This window comes from Desmodus rotundus, chromosome 1 (assembly GCF_022682495.2).
Source record: "Desmodus rotundus isolate HL8 chromosome 1, HLdesRot8A.1, whole genome shotgun sequence".
NCBI classification, from domain to species: Eukaryota; Metazoa; Chordata; class Mammalia; order Chiroptera; family Phyllostomidae; genus Desmodus; species Desmodus rotundus.
In genome coordinates, this window is record NC_071387.1 from 50,206,746 (window position 1) to 50,231,010 (window position 24,265).

Genomic DNA, 24,265 nt, shown 5'->3' on the forward strand with positions numbered 1-24,265 from the left:
AGGTCACATATACAATATGCTTATTTTGTGCCAATGCCCGGTTATCCTCCTTCTGTGGGCATCATATATAAATAACTCATGTGTGCATGCATGAAGCTATGACCATAATGAATCAATAACTTGTAATTCTTATACATACCTGTATAGGCTTTTATGCACTGTTTGGGATCTAGCGGCACTAAATGGCCTACACAAATGAAAGTTATCTTATTTTTATCACTGGGAAAGTTTCCAGGACATTATCAACACGTGCTAAAGTTTCCTACACAGAATGTAATACTGAAACCTCTGCTACCTTACACTTAGGCTCACAACTTCCATATGATTTGCCTCTCGCATATAAAAAAGCCACAGGCCTTGTCAGCCAAATTCCAAAGTGACATTCAGCAGTGGATGGTTAGATCCTGTTTTGGCTTTGCTTTCACTGTCACAAAAAACTACAAAAAAGGCTAAACACATGTATTCTCCTTCCCAACCATTTTTTTTTTCTTTCTCTAGAGCTCGACTAACATAACTAACATGGTCATTTCAAAACCACTAACACACACACGTTTACTTTCCACATGCTGGTCATAGATCAATTTAACTATACAGCACTGCCCTTGCTTATCATCCCTCCTGAAACCATGTGGAATACTCATCTTCTCTAATCCTGGTCTATAGTATTTCCAAAGTACTTTACAAGCCCTGAGTAAGGGCCTCTAATGCGTTGCAGCAGCTGAGCTGGTAGCACACATGATATCTTAAATGTAACAATCAAAGGAGCGCACGGGATCTTGGCATTTCCGCTGGCTTGCAGATGTGCTATGTCCAGGTCCAAAGTCTGTAATGTCAATTTTAGACAAAAGAAGCTTAAAACAAAATAAAGTGTCCCTGCTTTGTGTCAACAACTGAGCTAGGGTGAGAGACTGCGCCTGAGGAGGGAAGACTGCGTGTATTGTGTATCAGTTATCTGACCCCTACAGTAATTTTTGGGGGGGAGGGAGTGTGGGTCCATAAGCAACCTTGCTCAAGATTTATGTAATGGAGGCCATTGTCTTATTAATCTGCACCATGTGGAACTCTCCAGGTGCTAAGCTTTGATCTTCCTGCCCTCTGGTGCATTAGGTTTTCTAGTAATCATTGACAATGAGGTTTGTGATTTAAAGCACTCTTTTCCTTACTGAAAGAGGGGGAGAGAGAAAGGGCTCAGATAACTCTACATTGAACCGGAGACCCTGGACTTCTTTCCTTGTTTGGTCTCAGTTTGGTATAAAACTTACTCTTATTCTGTTTAGGAGAATTTGATCAGCACTCCAAGGAGTAAAACAATAGCTTTCTGAAACATTTTACAGCACATTAGATCGTTGCAAGAAATGCTAAACTTGGCTGGCTGGGAAAGCTTGCCCTTCGTCAAAGTGGTATGGGAAGATGGACAAGAAATGGTGATTTTCCATCCCTCCTGGCTGAGAACAGAAGGGAGAATGGTTTGAGAGGGATCAAAAGAGATACAGATGTTCAGAAAAATAAGTCTATCATGCCTCTAATAGCATTAAGAACAGAAAGTATAATGATGAAGCAACCTGATTTGTTGTATTTCAGCAAATACAGTATTACATTGGAGGAAAATGTAAAGAAATGCCAAACAGGTTAAAGGCAATATAATGTATATTCCTTAAGGATACAGACCCTGGCATCAGACTGCCTGTTTCAAATCCTCTTTCTGCTACTTACTAGTGTCAGGTTCCCTACTGAAACGGGGATAATAATATCTATCTCCCAGGTTATCGAGCAGATTAAATGAGCACTAAAAATAGAGCTTGTATATCCTACCTAAGTGCTATGTATTTGCTAATCCCTTACCTAAGCCCTTTGGCTATAATGCCTGTGATTTGCAATGTGAATTACTTTTTATTCTTACCCTCATTGCTATTATTAAATAAAGTGACATCCTTGAACTTTCTAGGCTGGCAGAGATCAAGCCTGGGTTCCTACAAGGTGTGTCAATAGAAACCCTTTACTGGGGAAGAGAATAGTACATTTATGTTCAAGAGCACTATTTTATTTTATTAATTTTTATATTGTTGTTCAAGTACAGTTGTCTCCATTTCCCCCCCCCCCACTCCCCCGCACCTCAGCCTTCCTCACCTCCCATTATCAGCGGAAGAAATTAGGGACGTTCTGGGGTCAAGGAATCCTTATGGCTCTGCAAGGTTATCCCTACATTCTCTCTTGAAGGTAAGGGGGCTGCCCTCTTCCTCAAACCGCTGTATCCATAGGGGAACACAAAAGAGCTGCTCTCACCGCTATCACCAGATTTGTTTCACCTCTTCTTAAACGTCATATAAGCGGGATCTTACATTAGATATCCTTCTGTGCCTGGCTTTTTATTCAGTAACAAATCTAGGGTTTATGCATTTTTAAAAATCCTCACTTGAAGATATGTTTATTGATTTTAAAGAGAGGAGAAGGGAGAGAAAGAAGAAGGGAGGGAGAGGGAGAGAGAGAGAAACACTGATCAGTTGCCTCCCGTACGAGTTCTAGCTGGGGATTGAACCCACAACCTAAGTGTGTGCTCTGATCAGGGATCAAACCCTAACCTTCTGGCGCACAGGGTGACACTCCAGCCCACAGAGCCCCCGGCCAGGGCTGTGAATGTTTCGTGCATGTCGGTAGTTCATTCTTTTTATTGGTATGTAGAGTTTCCCTGTGTGAATATCACGATTTATTTGCCCATTCTACTGTTGACAAGTTTTCAGTTTTTGGAAACTAGAAATAAAACTTGAGCATTACCTTTAAAAAGACATTTTAATAGTACCTTACATCAATTTTTGTAGTGATGTGTATACTAACTTCTCTCTTGCTCAAAACTGAGTGGAATACAGGAAGCCTTTATGCTCTCTAAGCGTTTTCTTTTTCTTATCTTTTTTTTTTCTTTTCCTCTTTTTGGTCTTTACTGTCTGAATCAGATTGTCCTTTACAAAAAGATTTAATTTTCATTATTTGGGTCATTGCCAACCACTTTTATTCATAATTATAGCTAGCTTAACAGTAACAAATGATGATCATGTGAGATTCATCACGTCTTTTGCAAAACCACTGAGTGATTCCATGACTCATTTGGTCTAGCTCAAAAGAGATGAAAACGCTTAGACAGTGAAAGATTCATGTTTCTAAACTAGTGTGTGGAGGGCAATAAAGATTTTCCTAATGAAGGCTTCTACATCCATATTCATTTTGAGGAGATGAGTGTGGGTTACTTGGAAGCCAGCTCAGTTGCTAGACATATGTGTTCTAGGATTCCAAGTCTTGTTCATATAATGTTAGGCAGACGTTAGAGGCAATTTACACCAGAAGTATATGAGAGAGGTCATGCCTTACTTTCAAAGAGCCTGAGCCTGTCCCGTACTCTTCCACAGTCAGTGCTGGAGACGTAGGCCATGGGGCTAACACAGTTGAAAAGAAATGGAATGGTTGAGGAGAACTAAAGTTTAGGATCTAGCAGTCCGATTTCCTTCTTCAGGATGTACTGAAATAAACAGCCTCAAGAGATTTTTGTAACGATTGACAGTGGCTAAAGAAAGAAAAGGAAGGCAGAGGGAAGTGCTAGAAGGCCCTGATGCATTCTCTTCAGAAACATAGACATACTGGGAGTACATTAAATTAGACTTTCTTGTCAGGCCCAGGAATAGGGTTTTCCACAAGCCTGGAACTTTCAGTGTTAAAACTGGGGAAGTCCTGGGAAAACCAGGGATATAGGACAACAAACAGATTTAGCAGATCCCTCAGAGTTCTAGGTTTTGCTGTAAGGGATCATCTAATCCAATCGTTCTAAAAGTTTGTTTCGCAGAAGACTAGCCTCTCTTCTTTTGAATGCAGAATGGAGGTGTTGTTTTAGAAACTTGGGCTGATAAAACAGAGATGCCATGTTCAAAGAGGGGCGGGTGTGTGGATGTTCAGGGAAGTCTTCATCTGGCCTTACCAACCCACCTAATAGATAGAGAAGCTGGGGCTGGAGACATCAGGCACTTGAGCCACTACATCTAGTGACAAGCCTAGGACTGAATCTCTAGTCTTTTGTCTTTTGAGTTGTTTTTGGCCTATCACCACTATCCCTCAAATTGTGAGCAGGGCACCCCCAAATCAGAATCACTCTGGGTGCTTGTTAAGTGTACTCTCCAGGGGACCCCATCCCAGGTCTATCATTTTAGAATATATCAAAGAGAAGCTAAGAAATGCGCATGATAAAAAGTTCCCAGGTACTTCTTATGAAATGTGGCTGCTTAAGTCCTCACCCCCACCCCCACTCCTTACTACAAGATTCTTACCTGAGAGGTGCTGAAGACCACTGAGAGGAGTATCTTGCCTGGGCTGGCCTGAGGGGTACTCTCTTTCATTATTAAGAGTTCCCTCTGTCATTGTGGTAGGAATAGTCTTTTCCTGGGACAGAGATAGATGAGTCTTCCCAAGATCCTATTGAGAAGCTCTGCCCTTTTGACCCGAGGGTTGGCATCGGTCCTGTGTTAACTACAGTGGGTCCTATGGTGACTCCAAGGGCATACACCAGCATGGCGTGGCTTATAGGGCTTTTCTAATTTTCTCCCCTCATTCCGTGTCTTTCAGAAACATTCTCTTCTTTTGTATTATATGATTGACTTTGGCTTTGAGAAAGTTGAGGGGGATAGGAGATTGGAATGAGGGCATCTTGCAAATTCTTCAAATTTCCTTATGAAAATATCCTACCTTTATGGTTTTGGGGTGGTTAATGTAAGTATTAAGAAATAGCAGCTGCTGTGCCGAATCCTCCTACACTGTCTTCTTTTGAATTTAAAATCAGAACAATTTTTTTGTAATGAAAATTGTTTACAGCTTTATTCTATTTATTGGTTTTGCTTTAGTTTCTTTCTTGGTGATTCAAATAATACTTCCTTCCACCCTCACCCCAGAACCCTTCCTCATATCCTCTGCTCACAGGCCTAGGAGTCTTGTGGTTCTCACATCCATGGACCCAGGGCAAGGAAGATGGGTGGGCAAAATAGGGCACTTGTGTGTGGCAAGGAAACCACTTTCTGGTGCTGAAGAAAAAAGATTTATAGTGTGCTAGATTTAGAAAGCTACACAGGGCTGTAACGGTGTGTACAGTTAGGGATCTGCCTCTTTAAGGCAATGTCCAGGCAACGAGTTACCAACCACAAATGAGAGGACATTTAAAAAGGAATGCTTCTAGGGCAAAGCCCCGAGACTACGGACACCAGTTATCATTTTGCTGTGGTCCTTGGAGATGGCTGCATTTTGGTGGAACAAAATCCATAGAGGTGTCACTGCTAGTGACTCAGAAGTTGGGTATGCCTCAGAAAGGGTAGGAGATGCCTTTGAAAGAAAAGGTTTGGCTAAAAGAAATTGGAATATGGATGTGCAGGAGAAATAATGAAAAACCTAGGTATCAATATGCAAACATAGCTCAACTACCTCCACCCCACAGTAACTGAGGGAGGGTATTTGGTAAGGAAATTTGTGGTACATATTTGGGGTACTAATGTGAGTGTCATAGGTATGCCTGGAAGGGGAGTTCTGCAAATGGCAGGTAGGTACTCTCTCTAGCCATCTGGGAGTTGGAAGTCCAAAGAGGGGGCCCAAGTAAGTGACTGAGGAGGATAAAGCTGGGATATGGAGTGAGGACTTACCTTGCAAATTAGGCCAGGTGTCAAAATGATGTTATTGATTATAACTATAGCCTAGGCTAAAGAAAGTTAAAATAGATTTTTCCACTTATCAAGGAAAGCCCTGTCTGGGGCACCTGCAGCTGTGACTCTACAGTATAATCTGGGAGGTCTGGGAGTGTCGGATTTTTATTATCCCTGTATTCCCAGTACCCAGCTCATTGCTTAGCACATAGTAGGTACTCAGTAAGTATTGCTTTGAGAATAGGGTCTAAAGGAACTGGTGAGGGGTATAAGATGTTTTGTGTTGGAGATAGAAGTGGACTCAGCTCTCATGAGTGAAATGAAGAAATATGACCTCTGTCCAGGGTAAGATGGTTTGCCTGGAGTATTGGGAGGATGAGGGGAGGTATTTAACACATTTGCTCTAAATTTTGAGCACTTAGGAGTGAGGATCCCCTGTGGATATCATTCTAGTTGCTTAGTAGAATCTCTAGAGACCTGAGGAACCCTGTTTGGAAACCATCATTAGAAGCTCTGCTCAAAAACAAAGGCTCAGGCATAAAAGCAGAAAAGGAACTCTAGATCTAGCGTCATATTTGACATGCAGATTTGCGAATGGGCCAGCCTTCCATAAACTTGTATCTGAGTTTTATGGAAGTAACAAAGGGCAAACAAATAAGAATCATTTTGGTAGCAAAGCTTTTGTGACACTGTAATTTTATAACTAGCCTTACTTTAATACCTGTATCAGTTATTACCACAGTAATGCTACATAACAAACCACCTCAAAACTCCGCAGTGAATTCAACGATAATTTATTCTCATTCACATGATTCTACAGGTTGGCAGGGAGACCCCATAGGTCATCTGAGGTGGCTGTTCTCCTTGTCACTCATGCTGGGGACCAGGCTATGCAGAGTAGGTGGTCACGACGATAGTGGATGCACAGGAATAAGACCAAAGGCACAAGCACGTTTAAAACCTCTATTCATATCTTGTCTACTAACATGTCATTGACCAGAGCAAGTCACGTAGTCAAGGCAAAAATGAAAGGGTAGGGAAGTATATTCTCCCCTTCAAGAGGTCATGGTAAGGATGTGGATATATGTGAGTACCACAGGCGAGTCCAGAATGAGAGCAATAATTCAATCTGTCACAGTATCCACACAGCACAGTGCAATTACCAATGGGGAGGACGACATCCCCTGCCCTCTGCCCAGACTGCAGTACAACTACTACCCATTGCAAAGTCCAGAGAATACAGACCCACTTTAACACCTGGAGGCATCAGAGGCAGCGCCTGATGGAGGTTATGGCACCGAGGGGCAAGGTTGATGGTGCTTGGTAAGGGCAACTAGACAGCATATTCTGGAAACTGTGGCAAGTGCTGCAAGAAGGTTAGTGTAGCAGAGGTTAAAGTAGGACTTGTAAAAAAAATGTGAAACACCTCTAGAGACTTCTAGGGACAACTAGGAGTGACTTTGGGTGGCTTTACTGGCAGTTGGAGCTGGTTTCATTGCTATTAATGCAACACAATGTATCTCAACATGCTGACATATTCCCAATATGCTGATGTGGTCTGGGGAAACATGCATTTCAATAATCAGATCTAGAATCTCAGAGTTGAAAGGACCTTAAACCAGTGTAACACAACCCCTTACTCTATAACTGCACAGATCAATGTCATTCAACACTGTTTGAAAACCTCCAGTGATAGACACTCCCCACGGCAGCCCATCCCACTTTGGACACACAACATTGACACTGACCTTCGGAGAGTCAACATGCAGGACTAGAAGGCAATTCAGGGAGGTAAAAGTACAAAACAAGAAGTCTGAGAATTTTCTAATGTAGAGAAAAGATTCTTTTTGTTGTATTCAGAGGGAAAAAAAAATGAGGGAGAGGCCAACAGAAGACATAAAGAATGGGAATCATTTTTCTCTTTTGTTTTCATGATCTTTGTGAATTTCAAAATCAATTGTGGTTAAGAGAGAGTAAAACCTGAGAAGTGGAGAATATAAGAGCACACTTGGCTCTTTCCAAGAGATTGTGTCTATGATGACCTTGGGTAGACAGAGATTTGGGGGATAAGATCTACAAATGGCTCTACTAGAAACAGACAAATTAAATCTGACACTATGCTACAGTTTGGCTGTGGTTTACACATTCTATGTCCCATTTCCTGAATTGCCCTTACAGATAAGGGAGCATATAGACAGAGATAAGACTACTAAGAGTAATGACAACTAAGGAATAGAAATGTTTTCTTCTAGTCCTGCTCTAATAAACCCATCTTGAGAGCTGATAACAACTCCATGATGAATCCAGGGTATATGCCTGAATGTGGTTTGTGTAGGTAGGAACTACACCCTCAGTGTTTAACTTTTAGGGAGTTGGGAGCCAAAGCAGCTCTCAGATTGTTTCAACAATAACACCAAGCTCAGCTGTCAAATCAGTCAGGGGGAAACTAGTCAAACTGGTTATTTGACTTCTTGTGTGTAACTAACTGAAGGAATAACAACCACCACCAACAAAGTTTAAAGACTGATATTTTAAACTTTCAACAAGCTGTGTTGACATATAGTCATAACCTTAATGTGCAAACTACTTCAAGCAGAGTGGGTTTTAAAAGCTGTAAATTAAAATCACATTTCTTTTGCAAGCCCTTGAAACTTTTGAGACACAAATCAGTCAGACTGTCCTCTATTGAGAATCCCCAATTTCTCCAGCAAACTTTGAGCTCAAAAAGAAATAAAAGCAGAAACTGAAACCGTGATTGTAGACTAGTGATTTACTGCCAGTTAGGGGGTATGACCCACATTGTTGTTTATTTGATTTAATCATATTCTCCATCCCCTGAATCTTAAGATTTGGGTTCAAATGTAGTCGCCAGGCTGGTCAGCTGTGGCTGGAGTTTGCTGGTATGTCCTACCCCTCTGTGTGGTGATTCCGACATGGGTGAACCCCGGTGTGTGCAGTCAGAGTGCAGCAGTAACATGAATGCTTACGGCCTGGATGGCAAGAGACTGGCTCTCAGGAGAGATACAGCCTTATAAAAGTGGCCCATAGCCGAGGTCTTTTTAAAATCAAAATTAGTAACATCGATTTTGATCAGAATTATTTTGTTCTGAAATACCTATTGTAAGAAGTAGAGACATTGGGATTTCTCAAAATCAAGGCTTAAGACATAATTAAGTCCATATTGAGAAGACTAGGAATGATTATTACTATATTATTTGGGGACCCAGTATATATGTGTGTGTGTGTCTTTCTATTCTCTGTGAAATGATGCATGGAGATTTTGGGATTGTGGCCTAGGTTGCAGTGCAAACTGTCTCGCCCCATGAGTCATGTTTCACGGTATTAGTTTGGGCAATGCCAGCATGCTGAGATGTTCCCCACTGTGCAGTCTTTTCAGGAATAGGCAAACTCACCCTGTCATCAAGGGAGAGGCAGGGCACTTTCACTTGCTTCTGTGGTCTTTCAAGAATATGATTTTATGGGGTTCGCAAATTCATTGAGAGGCGTTCCTTGAAAGAACTAGAAAACAAAGCAAAACAAAAAGAAAAAATTAAGAAACCTCTGTAACTCCTTAGTGATTTAGCAAAGATACTGCCCTCTAGAGGAATAACCATAGTGTGAAATTTTCATCTATCAGGGATGGTTTAAGCTATACCCCATGGCTGGGATTTATTGAAAGGACAGTGGCTAGCCTACTCAGGGAAGCAGCAGGAATGGCCTCTGGGAACAAAAAAAAGGCAGAACTGAAAAATCCCTAGCTTGTTCCTCTATTCCAGCTGGAGCCATCATTTGGAGAGTGAAGAAGGGTGAATGTTTTAGGGGGTTTGTAGTGGTGCTTGTGTGGTGAGACAGGCAATGGTGAACAGGGAAAACAGAGTGGGGAATAGTTATAAAATTATTGCAAGTAGGAAATTGTGAGGGTTGGGGGCATGACGCAGACCACTTTCAAATGATCAGAAACATCCAACAACCCTCCATTCCTGCAAACATCTTTGATTCTCAGGTGGGAGGATTAGCCAATGAGGGTAGGGGGAGAGTTTTAGTCATGTATGTTTGTGAATTATTTTGTTGTAATGTGGGTCATTTGTGTGCGTGAGTATGTGTGTTTGAGAAAGAGAGAAAGAAACATACTTTTTCCTACATGTATTTATTTATTTATTAACTTGACATCCATTGAGTGCCTATATTGTACTAGGCTCTGGAGTAGGTGATGAGGGTGAAAAGACTGAACAGAAACAGGTACCTGGCACGAAGCAGCACACAGCCTAGGGAAGGAGGCAAACAGGCTTGCAAACCAGTGATCACAGCAGAGCTATAAGGAAGGGGCTCTGCAAGCAGAGTAGTGGGGGCATCTGACCCCACCAGGGGAGAAGAGGCCATTCGCATTGTGTGTAGGAGGATGAATAATGGCTCTTTCAATTGACATGGTTAATGGGGGCCAAACGCACTGGAATATTGCATAAGAGGAGCATATAATTAGTTCAGTGTGGTCAGAGTGTATGGAACATCATGGCATGATGGGGGAGAGATGGGAGGTAAGGCTTAAAGAGATGGCCAAGGTCCAGATCAGGAAGGGCCCGGAATGCCACACTCAGGAAAGCTGGGAATCCACTGAAAAGGCCTGAGCAGAGCAGTGAAGAGATGATCTGAATTATCTCTACAGTTATCACTCAGTGTTGATTATGGTGGATCAGTGCAGGTGTGCTTCTCTTTTGGGCTTGGAGTGACTCCCCTTCATCTGGACTGCATCTACCATGGAGCCTATGGTAGAACTTCAAAGGGAAGTTTGTGATCATTCTCAGAAATTAGTGCAAGGCCAAAGAATTAAGGCAATAAGAAGAGGCAGAACACCCTCATGGGTTGAGCCCTGAGAGCTTTTAAGATCCAGTTCTATCATGAATGCAGGAGGAAGGAATGGCAATATATTGCGCACAGCAAGTTGCTAGGCTGGGGTGGACCCCAGAGACAGAAAGAGCTCTGCCCTGGCCTATGCTGTGGTACAAACAGTCCTGCCTCTTGAGTCAAATGACTCAGCAGATCCCAAGGTCCTAGAGGAGTGTGAGGTAGGTGAGGAAGCCACACTCCAGGTGGAGAGTCATGGCACAGAACCCTAGTGTTTTGAGCAAGGCCATATCACCTGTAGCAGAGAACTAGCCACTATTTGAAAAGCGGCTTGTGGCAAGCTCTGAGACCCTAAAAGATAACTGAGTGTCATGAGCAAGAGGCCGTGTGCTCAGAACTGTCCAGCATGAGTTTGGCATGTCAGAGCCATTAAAACAATGACTCAACATAAGAAGGAAGTGTTTCATTTAGTATTGGCATAAGTTGAGAGGGCACAAAGTGCTGAGAGGACAGATGGTACAGATCCATGTCACCTACCACTTTTGTACTGATGCATCTCTTCAGTTTACACCCATGTTTTCTCCATGACCAACTGATAGAAAAGGGTGAATCCTGAGCTGCTTTCATAAACGGGCTGGTGCAAACCTAACAGAGCTCTTGCACTACCACCTCACCCAGGGGTAGACATAAAAGACACTGCTGAGGGGAACCCCCATGGAGGCCAGAGCTTCACACAGAGAACCTGGTCACTCTGTGTGGAAGGAGAGGTGGTCTGAGGTAGAAGAGCCTGGTTGGAAAGCTGGGGACAAGGTGGTCTGGGATAGAAGCATATGGATGGGCCTGTGGGAGTGGGAACCACGTGTGAGCAACTTTGTACTGCAGAGCGATGCCCACCAGAGAATATCCGCTGCAGAGATATCCCTAAGTAACCAAACGGACAGGGTCAGCCAGTGCTTTCTTGGCCAACTCACTGGCAAGTAGATTGCATTGGAAACCTCCACCTGGAATAGTCAACAAATCATCCTGCTCAGGATTAACATATATTCTAGGTATGGATTTTTCTTTCCTTCCCACAGTGACTTCATTGGTATGACAATAACGGCTCACAGGGTTATCTGAAAAGCTGACAGCGGTCCTGCAAAACCTCACCTGGAACCAAGGGACCCAATCTATAGTGAAGGAGCCATGTCAGTGGGCACAAGTTCAGGGGACACGCTGGTCCTGCCTCTTGCCATTCCATCTAGAAAGCACAGGCCTGATATGATGGTGGAATGATCTCTTGGAGGCAAAAGCTGAAGTGCCAACTTGTGGACGATAGCCCGTGGGGCCGGGGTGCTGCCCTTCAGGGTGTGATGCGCATCCTGACCCGTGGCCACTGGGTAGAATGCGTGGCTCGTGGCTCTGGCAACTCGGGGATAGAAATAGGAATGGCCCTGCTCCCCTTCACCTCCAGGGATCCACCTAGGGGACTTCTGCTTCTTGTGAATGTAATTTTAGGTTCTGTGGGCCTATAGGTTCTGATTCCCAGAGGTGGGTACTTCCATGAGGGTTGCAATAAGAGTCATACTAAATTTAAAGTCTGGCTCCAACAGGTCACTTTGGATTCCAGGAGAAGAGTAGGGAGAAACAAGAATTAGGGGTAACTGGTTGCTGCAGGGAAGTAGGGGTGCTGCTGGGTCGTGGTGGGCAGGAGGAAGATGTTTTGCGTTTAGATGATTCACCTTCCATGTTCAATTCTAACCACAGACAATTATAGCAGCCCTCATTTGGTCAAGGCATGATATACAGGGCGTCAGCGTCTTCAGGGAGGAGGTCTGAATCCCACACCAGTCTCATCTCCTAGACCAGCAGAAGTGCTAGTTGAGGGTGAAAAGATCTAGAATGGTGGTAGAGAAGAGTGATGAGTCGATGAATATCATCAGTTCTGGCTCCCGACTGAGACTGTACTTCAAAAAAATCTTCCTCTTATACATTCCTCTAGAAATGTTGATCAAGCAGAATCCCAGAGAAGCTGTGGATGGAAGGATAAACTTAATGTGGGAAACACAGGGCTCTGAGAAGTGCAAGAGGCGGACTCACCAGCTGCTGGTTGTGACTTGACTGGGTCCTCTCTGCTGGGCTGGTGCACGGTCTCCATCTGCATCGAGTGTAGACCACTCACAGCTTCATTTTTGCCCAGAGAAACCCCTCCTGAGATGGGAGCTCATGCATCTCCCTCTCCTGCGGAGCAACCTTCAACTGATGGCTGCATGATATAGGAGTAGTTATTGGTGGTGTCCAGCCCAAATTCGTTCTGAGTTGCAATTCATGTTCCAGAGCTGCCAGTGGCATGATATACAGGGTGAAGCTTGGCATCAACTGAAACCCTGTCTTTGCTGAGCTTCTTTCTTTGCCCTATCTTGTGCTCCTAACTCCCTTGTCAATATCTCCCAAAACTCCACAAGAATCCCTTTTTTTTCCTGCTTCTAGGGAAACCAGTCTAAAACAGTGGAATAGAAGAAATGTTTTCTGAGCAGGCAGCTCATCCTTGTGAGCTCAGGCAATGCTGTGCAGGCTCCTGAGACCGCCTCCTCCCCACCCCCCAGGGAAGTGTGCGTGCATGTATGTGCCTGCAGAACACTTAGTCAGACTTCAAGCCAGGTGAATCCTTCTTAACAGTGACCCTGGGATACAGTCCTGGCCTTTCACCAAGTAGTTACCTTTTTAAAATTCAAGCCCAGTAGGTGGGGAAACAAAGTCTAGCTTCTTCCACCTGGCATCTTCTGGCATAGTGTGCGGGCTCCCTGTGGATCTCCCCCCTCTCATCTTCAGGCGCCTCAGGCTACTCTTGTCAGCTTGAGAACAGGAGGGCAGTGGGTGGACAACACCTGGTGAATTAATTTACACACTGAAATAATGGTTTCCATGTTGGTTTTTCATAATTAACTAAACAGGCTGGAGTTAAGTTTCATATGTAAAAAACTTGTGAGGAACTCTTGTCAAGAAATGAAGGTTGGTGAAGGCAATTAAGGTTTATAGAAACTTCTTTCCTCCTTGGGCTCTTTGTTTCTCTTTCTCTCTCTCCCTCTCTATTTTTCTTTCTTTCTCCACACTCCTCCCCTCCCCTCCTTCCTTCATCCTCTCCACTCTCTCTCCTCATAAACCCTCCTTGGTCCTGTTTGGGTTTTCATGAATATCCCTACACACTTCCCTTCCCAGCATGTGTGTGAAAAGAAAAACAGTAACATCAGCAGATTATGTGGGTGCTTCTGTAATTTGAAAATTGCATCTGCAGATGCGTCTCTGATCCTGAAGGAAAAAAAAGAGAGCAAGGTTTTACTAAGTCTCCAGCGAAAGAGGTTTGGAAAATAAATGGGATGGCAGGTGGTGAGAGAGCTGAGACCTTTGACCACAAGGGAGGATGCCACATCCACTCTGGGAGGGGTGCTCAGGCTTCTCCTTGCACCCCAGCAGCTTGTCTGGGGTGGGAGGGGGACGTGCTGTAAAAACATTCCTTGTTTGTGAAGACAGACCTTGCACTTCTTGGGTAAGAGCCTGCCATATCTGCAGAAAGAACAAAGGCCTTTATTTCAGCGTCTGGTCAGATTTTGGCGTTTTGAAACTTCACAGCTGATGCTGCGGGCTGGGTCATGATGCTCCATTAAGTGATGTCTAATGATAGCCCAAAGAAAATTTGTGTTAGAATGGCTAACTTTTGCCTTCAGGAGATTCTGCCTTTGTGATTTTATGCCTCCTTCCCTGAGGGCACTAGGAGAATGAAGTTTTTTCTTGGCTTGACAGTTAGAAGGATGTTGGCATTGACAATGAACAATTATATTTTCTCATCAGCTATTTCCTCAGAACCACAAACATTAAAAAACTAGATGCCAGTGTGCCTTTGAGACACTTAACTCTGTTAAGGTTTTTCAGCTTTAGGCTCCTTACCTGAGAGTTAAGTCACAACTTTCTCATTGCATGAATTCTCTGTGCCTGATGTGTTTTTTTCTAGAGCAAATTTTCATGAGTCATACAATGTGGGCTTTTATAACCTTTGCTCTGACACGGGAGGCCCTATGCTAGGGTTTTTCTTTGGGATTGGACAGAGGCTGTAGACTTCCTTCAGGATTTCCTTGGTTGGTCTAGGGTAGAAGACAGATGTGTCTGGTGGACTTGGTCATCTGAAGTGTACCCAGTTTCCATCAAACACTGGAGTATTGAGATGCTGTATAGGTAAGTGGGTGTGGAAGTCCTACTTAACTGATAAAACAGAATTATCCACAATAATCTGACGTTGCTTCAGAAATCCAAGTTCCTGAACATAACGTAGTTTTTAACTCTTTAAGAATTGTGGGAGAACCAAGATGGTGGCATAGGTAGACACATTGCACCTCCTCGCACAACCAGAACTGACAGAAAATCAAAGGGCAAGGAAGTCCGACACCAAGTAGATAAAAAAAGAAACATACATCCAGACCGGTAGGAAGGGCGGGTAGGAGGGCACAGGGGTGGAGAGGACTCGCGTGGCTGTGGCAGGACTGAGACTGGTGGAGTGTGGGACGAAAGGGGCAGGCAGTCCAACCACTAGCAGACCCCGTGGCCCCACACTCGCACACAGATAAACCGGGATTAACAGTGGGGAGTGAAGCAGACCACACAACCCAGGGCTCCAGCGGCGGGGGGGGGGGGGGGGGGGGGGGGGGGGAAATAAAGCCTCAAACCTCTGATTGAAAACGCCCGTGGGGGTTGGGGTGGCAGCAGGAGAGACTCCCAGCCTCACAGGAGAGGCTGTTGGAGAGACCCACAGGGGCCTAGAGTGTGCACAAGCCCACCCACTTGGAACCCAGCACCAGAGGGCCCCAATTTGATTGTGGGTAGCAGAGGGAGTGACTGAAATCCGGTGGAGAGTGGAGCAAGCGCCATTGCTCCCTCTCGGCCCCTCCCCCATGTATAGCGTCACAGCGCAGCGACCAGCATTACCCCGCCCTGGGAACACCTAAGGCTCCACCCCTTTAAGTAACAGACCTGCCAAGACAAAAAAAAAAAAAAAGGCCCAAATGACAGAACACTTCAAAGCTCCAGAAAAAATACAACTAAGTGAGGAAGAGATAGCCAACCTATCAGATGCACAGTTCAAAACACTGGTTATTAAGACGCTCACAGAATTGGTTGAATTTGGTTGAAAACTAGATGAAAAAATGAAGGCTATGCTAAGGGAAACAAAGGAAAATGTACAGGGAACCAATAGTGAGGCGAAGGAAACTGGGACTTAAATCAATGGTGTGGACCAGAAGGAAGAAGAAACATCCAACCAGAAAAGAATGAAGAAACAAGAATTCGGAAAAATGAGGAGAGGCTTAGGAACCTCCAGGACATCTTGAAACGTTCCAACATCCGAATTATAGGGGTGCCAGAAGGAGAAGGGGAAGAACAAAAAATTGAAAACTTATTTGAACAAATAATGAAGGAGAACTTCCCCAGTCTGGCAAAGGAAATAGACTTCCAGGAAGTCCAGGAAGCTCAGAGAGTCCCAAAGAAGCTGGACCTAAGGAGGAACATGCCAAGGCACATCATAATTACATTACCCAAGATTAAAGAGAAGGAGAGAATCGTAGAAGCAGCAAGAGAAAGGGACACAGTTACCTACAAAGGAGTTCCCATAAGACTGTTAGCTGATTTCTCCAAAGAGACCTTACAGGCAAGAAGGGGCTGGCAAGAAGTATTCCAAGTCATGAAAGGCAAGGGCCTACATCCAAGATTATTGTATCCAGCAAAGCTATCATTTAGAATGAAAGGGCAGATGAAGTGCTTCTCAGATAAGGTCAAGTTAAAGGAGTTCATCATCACCAAGCCATTATTATATGAAATGTTAAAGGGACTTATCTAAGAAAAAGAAGATCAAAAATATGAACAGTAAAAATGACAGCAAACTCACAGTTATTAACAACCACACCTAAAACCAAAACAAAAGAAAACTAAGCAAACAACTAGAACAGAAACAGAACCACAGAAATGGAGCTCACATGGAGGGTTATCAATAGGGGAGTGGGAGGGGGAGAGAGGGGGGAAAGGTACAGAGAATAAATAGCATAAATGATAGGTGGAAAATAGACAGGGGGAGGGTAAGAATAGTGTAGGAAATGTAGAAGCCAAAGAACTTATAAGTATGACCCATGGACATGAACTATAGTGGGGGAATGTGGGAGGGAGGGGGTGGGCAGGATGGAGTTGAGTGAAGGGAGGAAATGGGGCAACTGTAATAGCATAATCAATAAATATATAAAAAACCCCCCAAAACCAAAACCAAAATAAAACAAAAAAGAATTGTAGGACAACAAAATTTATTTACCTGCCTTTGCTCTTCCCTATAACTGTTCTTTATTATAACCTCTTTTACTAGAAAAATTATCCAAAAAAAGAAAAATTATCAAATGTATTCTGTAATTTTGATGGATTTAGTAAAATCATTACTCAGCAACAGATCAAATAAGACCTTCTAGCCTATTGTTGAGAAATCAGATGAACTGCTTCTAATGTGGTTTCACCTACCAATATAGCCATTTCCTCTGCTTTCCTTTCCTATGCATGCTCTGTTCTAGTATTACCCATCATTTGCACACCCACTATCTTTTGTGAGGTATGCTGGCCTCTCTCCCACCATCACTCACCCTGTTGAACTTGCCTGCCCTTCAAGATTCAGCTCTCTTCCTTGCCTTTCCCATAAAGACTTGCCTGACTGTGCCAGCCCACCTAGTTTACTCTCTTCTCTCTGGATTGCTGCTGCATTTGCAGTCAGTTCTATATAGTTCAGTGTGTTCTCCATCACTATAGATCTAGACTGGTGGTAGAGGAGTGTGTGAATTGATGAGTATCACTATATGGCTGTATGTTCTATAATGATTTTATGTTAATTTCATTAAAAAAATTATTTGTAGCTGGTAATTGTGACAATTTAAAGTACCTATTATTTGTGAAGCACATTAATTATGTGCATCACCTTTAATGTTTATAATAACCTTTCAAAGTGTTAATATCCTATTTTAGAGTTAAGAAGGTAGAGGCTCAGAGTGGTTAATAGCTTGCCCAAGTGGCAAAGCCTGATGGGGAACCCAGGCCTAATTTCAATTTTCACGATCTCAACTCTTATCTCACTCAGTCTTGCCTCTCAAGGGCGGGCACTGCACTGTGTATTTCCCTTTTAGGTGCACATTATTCAGTATACATGTGGATAGAGAAGAGGTGACACACAAATTCCCAAATGGTCCCAAATAGTAACCACCACTCTACTCTCTATTTCTATGAGTCTGACTTTTTTGATTTCACATATAAGTGATGTCTCTTTCTGACTTATTTGACTTAGCACATTGTCTTCAAGATTCATCCATATTGTCACAAATGGCAGGATTTCCTTCTTTCTCAGGGTCCAATAATATTCTATCATATATGCACATCACGTCTTCTTTATCCATTCATCTGTTGATGGCCACTTGGTTTGTTCCCATATCTTGGCTATTGTGAACAATCCCGCAATGAACAGGGGGTGCAGATATCTTAGAGGTCCTGTTTTCATTTCTTTGGAGTAGATACCCAGAAGTGGAATTGCTGGATCATCAGTTCTATTTTTAATTTTTTGAGAAACCTTTATACTGTTTTCCATAGAAGTTGTACCAATTTACAGTACCTTAAACAGTGTACAAGCGTTTCCTTTTCTCCCCATCCTACCAACACTTCTCATCTCTTGTCTTTTTTATGATAGCCATTCTGCCAGGTAGGAGGTGATACCTCATTGTTTTGATTTGCGTTTTCTTGATGGTTAGTGATGTTAAGCATCATTTCATGTACCTGTTGGCTGTCTTATGTCTTCTTTGGAAAAATGTCTATTCAGTTCCTCTGCCTATTTTTAAGTTGGATTGCTTTTTATTTTGCTATTGAGTTGTATGATATATATGTATATATATCATACATAAAAGGTATATGATAAGGTATACATACACACACACACATACCTTATCAGATTATAATTTGCAAATATTTTCTCCTGTTCTACAGGTTTTCTTTTTATTTTGTTAATTGTTTTTGCTGTGCAAAATTTTTAGTTTGATAGGAGACCATTTTGCGTGGTGTGGGCCCAGCCCCCACTCAGAAAGGCCAGTGGAGATCGAGGTCCAGCACACAGGACCCATGCCCACGGATAGGTTCTCCCATGGGGAATCAGGCCTGCATTGTACCTAGGCTGTTATGAGGCTTGCTTTTGCTAAAACTACCCCACCCTCAATTGAGGCAGCAAACGTTTACTGCTTATCTTTAAAGTAACTTCCTAAAATCTATGCCAAACCTTCCAAGTACGAGTTCAACCAGTTTAACCGCTTTTCCCTTTACATTTGTAAATATTCTTCCTTTTTTATGTAACTAGTAACATCCTCTCCTCTGTTTTCTGTAACTGCCTAAAGTGAACCTGTGCATAGTAAATGAGGACCATTACATGTAATGGTCCTCATTTACTATGCACAGGTTCCTCAATGTAATGTGCTCAGAAAAGCAATAAAAGCCTGTCAAGGCAAGGGTCCGTGTGCTCTGCTCTTGAGAGAGTGGCCCTACCGTCCCTTTTCCTCCATAGGACTCGGTATCCCTGTCTCATCTCAGCCACAACACATGGATCCCTCGGGCCGGGATCTGCATCAATATTCAACACATCATTGTTAAGACCAATTAAAGTCAAGGAGCTTTTTTCTGTTTTCTTCTAGGAGTTTTATAATTTCAACTCTTATCTTTATGTCTTCAATCCATTTCAAGTTTGTTTTCGGGAGTTGTGTAAGATTGGAGTCATTTCATTCTTCTGAATGTGGTTATCCAGTTTCTCAAGACCGTTTATTGGAGACTATCCTCTCCCTATCAAGTGTTGCTGGCTCCCTTGTCAAATGTTAGTTGACCCTATCTGTGAGGGTTCATTTGGGGCTCTCAGTTATGTGCCACTGGGGAGATTTTATATTTTTGAGTATATTGTGGTACCCCTGTGAATTCTTCATGACATGTTGATGTATGTAGAATGTACAAACCATGGACTTAAGTAAGAAATATTGTAAGTGTAAAGATCTTATTTGCTGTCATTTATATATCATCACATACACCAAAAATGTTGTGATTCTGTTTACTCTTTTTAGCTTCTGGCTTGTAACCAACAAGGTTTTTCTTCCAAATTTGTCCTCTTTTATTGAGTTGAAATACCTTTTCCTTCCCATTTACCTTAGTCTGGGTCTTCCTATAAGAAATTTGCAGTCACACCGTGAAAAATGCTTGTAGCACACACATATGCAAAGTATTACCACTTTGCTTTAATCACCAGAGCAAAGTCACTCCATGCATAATTTGAGCCACAAGCATCCTATTGAAAACCAAGACCTCTGTGTTGTGAGTCATCTGTTCTTTCTGTGGCAGGTGTTGGGGTCAAAGCACTTTGGATATTTACTATGGTCTGTAGAAAGGACAGTTAGCTATGTAAGTCCCAAAGCCACTGCAGTCTGTGTGCCTTCATTAAACGAATATTCATTTGAGGTGGTTGCATACTCTACTAGAGAGTTTGCCTTTCCCCCTGTAGACCTGGGTTTTAGTGTCTTTCCGCAGTATTTCATGTGGAAGCTATTGCTGATACATTCTTGTCTTTCAGAGCTGGAGATTTTATCTGAATCATGAAACCACCAAGCATTTTAACATGCCTAGAAATCTGTTATGGCCTGTTTTATGGGAAGCCAGGTACGGACAAAGGTCGGAGAAGTGTGCACTGCCGCCCCCTAGGTCCCCCGTTTGATTTGATTGACACCTGGTGATGTTGATGATCGTCATGTCAGAAGTAATTGGGGATAAGGACTACAATACAACAGAATTATTTCAGAGAAGAGTAGTATGAATACATGAAATATTGATTTTAAAATCTTATCTAGGGCTAGAAAATATCATTTATTAATTCATTTGTTCCTTTGTTCATTCATTCATTCAAGCAATACTGATTAATAGCCATCAGGAGGCTTATGATAAGGTATGAGGTTAATTTGGAAGTGGGTTTATATGTGTAGATATCTTGAAAATTTCTGAGGATGCTTAAATTTTCTCTCTGAAGATATAAAATATATAGGAATATAAAGTTGGATAATTTTTTGAAATGGCATTATTTTCTCTTTCTTTCTCATGAAGACCCTGAAAAAAGTAAAAATGCAGTGATTTCACCCTCTTGCAACCATGGGCAATGTCTATATTCTGGCTTCTCTTGTCACTGGATAATTCATAGTTTCTTTGGACTTCTGTGGTCAGCAAGCGAAAGCCCCCAGCAAGGCTTTGTGTGGAAGCCTTGAGATCTCTGAGGGAGGAGGCTGGAAATTTCCTGTGACATGGGAAACAAAACATGTGGCCAGCTCTAGGAGCAGACCTGGACCTTCCCCACACTGAGTGGGGATGGCAATGTGCATGGCTGGGATGGGACACTAAGGAAAGTTTGTCATCAGGCAAAGGACCTGGGAGTACCCAGAGAGGAGATACTGCAAGCAGAAGGGCTGTCCCCTCCAGTGGACTTGCTTGCTTAGACAAGGGACATCTCAGAGTGACCACTGACATGCTTCCTTGTAAACAGCAGGGGACATTCTCCAAGTTGCCCTAGGATCCCTCTGCTGGAGAAGAGTCTACAAAAAATTGAGAAAACTGGGTTCCCACATACTCTGCTAAGAAGGGGTATAGATAGACAGTTCAACTGGATTTAGAATAGTGCTTCTGTAACTTTACTGTGTGTATGTATTACATGGGATCTTGTTCTGATTTCATAGATCTGGGATGGGGCCTGAAATCTTGCAATTCTAACTAGCTCCAGGTGATACAAATGCTGTTGATTTATCTGTCATACTTTTAGTAGCAAGGTATAGAAAAATAAATCATGGCATTGTTCACACTGGAATACTTAGGAACAAATTTATACATATACACACATATGCTTGTGTGTATATATACACACACGCTGACACACACATAATAGCATATACCTATATCTATCGAGATTTACCTAGATAAATATATTTCTCAATAAAGCATTTTAACATTTAATCAAATGGTTGGCTGTGGGCCACCTGCTTCAGAACTGAACTACCTAGAAGTGTGTGTTAGTTAGGTCCCAGCCCACACTTGCTGCATCAGAATTTGGTGGAGCCACCTGGCAATCAGACTACAAAATGAGAACCTTCAGCTAGACTTGCAGCCAAAGTCTACAATTTTGTAACTGATAAAACCTTAAACTTATGTGGACAGTTCTTTTCCAAGAGGTAGTGGTTTAGTTGTTCTTGGGTGGGGTCTGGGCACTGGGCTTTATTGTTATTTTTTTAATCTCCCCTGATGATTGCAATATGCAGTCAGGACTGAGATCTACAAGGAGGGCAAGAGCTACGCAGCTAGAGTCAGACTTCGCTGTGAGGCCTGGCAAGCACACTTCCTACCAGGGTGAGCTTTCACAGGCACTGAACCTTTAAACCACAGTTTCCTCATCCATAAAGTGGGGACGTTATAATGAGAACCTCATAGCAGAAAGAACACATGGTACATATTTGCTTATAGAGCCTTACACCTGCTGAACAATAAATGTTAGCCTTCATATTTCTTTTACAATTTTATTTGTCCTCTTCCTGCATTCTGTCTCTTTTAAAGGGTTTACTAAGCAAGGCCAAATTTCAACCCAACATGTGTCCAAATCTTCACAAATTCAGAATTTTGAAAATTTGAATTTGGATTACATATATAGTCAATGGTTATATTTGTATAGGAAGGTTACTTACTATTTTACTTGTATTACATTTTTCACTTGAAAGTAATTCACACTCACTAGGAAAATGTTTGGAAAACTTAGGAAAGTAAATATAAAGTAGAATTCACCCATGATCCTTCTACTTGGGGTTAACTATTATTAATTTTCATATATTTCCTTTTAGTATTCTCAAGTATGCATACAGAGCATATATGCATATGTAATAAATTTGATATATGTGTATTTTATAAAATTGGAATCATTGCTATATGATTTGTACCATGTGTTTTCAACATTAATATTTTGTCATAAACATTTACTTATGCTATTAAATATTCTTCAAAAATATGATTTTAATTTCTACCTAATATTCTGTTACAGCGCTGTACTCTAATTTGCTGAATCTTTTCCCTATTATGAGAGCATTACTAGGTGATAAGTATTTTTGTATATAAATCTTTTACTACATCTCTCATTTACTTAGGATAGATGTGTAGAAATGGATTATTTATTCAAAAGTATGAGCATTTTTATAGTCCTTAATACATATTGCCAAATAGCTTTCCAAGTTAAAATCCTAATAACAATATATGAGAATACATACTTCTTTTTCTTCCTATTAGTATTAAATATGACCTTTAAAAATATTGCAATTTGATAGGAATTTTAATTTGTGTTAAAAAATCACTGGTTGATTTTTATAAGTCTACTGTCCACTTTATTATAAATTTTCTGCATGTTTTTCCTTTTTCTATTAACATGTGTTATTTCTTATTGATTTGTAAATTTAGTGTAGATACTAACCCTTTATTATATTTATAAGTAATAATTTTTTCTAATTATTTAAATGTATTTAGATTCTATTATAGACATACAGAAGTTAAAAAAAACAATTTACTGTATTCACATACGCCAGTATTTGCTTTATTTGACTAATTGTTTTATACTTTGAATGGCTTCCCTCAACCTCAGAGCAGTTAAATAGCTTCCTATAATTTCTCGTGCTATATTTTAGAAACTGTGTGGTTCTTTAACTTTTATGAATGTTGTTTTGGTATGTAGGACAAGACTAGCTTTACTTGAGTTCTGGCAGAGAACAAAGCTCTGGAACTGAAGGCTTATGTAGGTCTCAGAGGATGGGCTCCAGAAACGTCTTCCTTTGTTATTGAATTACTTTGCACAGAGCTAATAGAGAAGGGACTGATTGTGTTCTATCCCTGATGTGAGATTACTCATGATATTTTCTCCTTACCCTACCTCATCTGATAGGAGTTACTAATTTTATTTTTTAACATAGGTTTATTAATCTCTAATTTCACTGTAATATGTTTAAAGACTGATATATATATATACACACACACATACACACACACAAATAATTGATTATGCTATTACAGTTGTCCCAATTTTTCCCCTTTTGCCCCCTTCTACTTGGTACCCCTCATTCCCTCAGCAATTCCCTCTTAGTTCATGTCCATGGGTTATGCATGTAACTTCTGTGGCTACTCCATTTCCTGTACTTACTCTTAACATTCCCATGCCTATTCTGTAACTACAATTTGTACTTTTTAATCCCTGCACCTTTCCCTCCATTCTCTCCTTTCCCCTTCCCAACTGATAACCCTCCAAATGATCTCCATATGTATGATTCTGTTTCTTATCTGCTTGTTTGCTCAGTTTGTTTTTTAGATTCAATTGTTGATAGTTGTGAATTTACTGTCATTTTAATGTTCATAGTTTTGATCTTCATTTTCTTAGAGAAGTCCCTTTAACATTTCATATAATAATGGCTTAGTGATGATGAACTCCTTTAGCTTTACCTTGTCTGGGAAGCATTTTATCTGCCCTTCCATTCTATTGCTGGATAGAGTAATCTAGGTTGTAGGTCCTTGCTTTTCAGCACTTTGAATAATTCTTGCCAGTTCCTTCTTGCTTGTGAAGTTTCTTCTGAGAAATCAGCTGACAGTCTTATGGGAACTCCTTTGTAGGTAACTGTCTCCTTTTCTCT